Source organism: Nematolebias whitei, chromosome 16 (genome assembly GCF_014905685.2).
Source record: "Nematolebias whitei isolate Nwh7 chromosome 16, NemWhi1, whole genome shotgun sequence".
Taxonomy (NCBI): Eukaryota; Metazoa; Chordata; class Actinopteri; order Cyprinodontiformes; family Rivulidae; genus Nematolebias; species Nematolebias whitei.
The window spans coordinates 2,106,042-2,107,249 of record NC_056513.1 but is presented as its reverse complement, the minus strand read 5'-3'; positions in this window follow the sequence as shown (position 1 = coordinate 2,107,249).

Genomic DNA, 1,208 nt, shown 5'->3' with positions numbered 1-1,208 from the left:
GAACATGAAAAGTACGAACATGAAAAGTATGAACATGAAAAGTACAAACATGAAAAGTACAAACATGAAAAGTACAAACATGAAAAGTACGAACATGAAAAGTATGAATATGAAAAGTACGAACATGAAAAGTATGAACATGAAAAGTATGAATATGAAAAGTATGAATATAAAGTATGAGCATGTGCAGCATCAATACTTAGCTGTTGCTCCTTGTATCTGGATCACTGCATCAATGCGTCGTGTCATGGAGTGGATCAGTCTGTGTCTCTGCTCAGGTGTTCTGAGAGTCCAGGTTGCTCTGATCGTGGCCTTCGGCTCTTCTGAATTGTTGGCTCTGGTGTATCACATCTTCCTCTTCACAACACCTCATAGATTTTTTTATGGAGTTAACGAGTTTGCTAGCCAGTTAATAACAGGGACACCATGGTCTTTAAACCAGGTACTGGTGTCATTGGCACTGTGTGCAGGGGCCAAGTCCTGCTGGAAAATGAAATCTGCATCTCCATAAAGTTGGTCAGCAGCAGGAAGCAGGAAGTCTCTAAAACTTCCTGGTAGATGCTGCGTTGACCCTGGACCTCGGAAAATACAGTGGACCAACACCAGCAGATGACATGGACCCAAACCATCACTGACTGTAAAAACTTGACACTGGACCTGAAGCAACGTGGATTCTGTGCCTCTCCTCTTCCTCCAGACTCTGGGACCTGGATTTACAAAGAAAATTCAAAATGTACTTTCATCAGAGAACATAAGTTTGGACATGTCATCTGCTGGTGCCACAGACTGATGGACTCCACGCCACGCTGCATCGCTGCAGTAATCCAGAGCCCCAACTATTGATGCTGCACATGTTCGTACTTTTCATGTTCGTACTTTTCATGTTCATACTTTTCATGTTCGTACTTTTCATGTTTGTACTTTTCATGTTTGTACTTTTCATGTTTGTATTTTTCATGTTCGTACTTTTCATGTTTGTACTTTTCATGTTTGTACTTTTCATGTTTGTACTTTTCATGTTTGTACTTTTCATGTTCGTACTTTTCATGTTCGTACTTTTCATGTTCGTACTTTTCATGTTTGTACTTTTCATGTTTGTACTTTTCATGTTTGTACTTTTCATGTTTGTACTTTTCAGTTGGACAGCATTTCTAAAAATCCTTTTTTTAATTGGTCTTAAGTAATATTGTAATTTTCTGAGATACTGA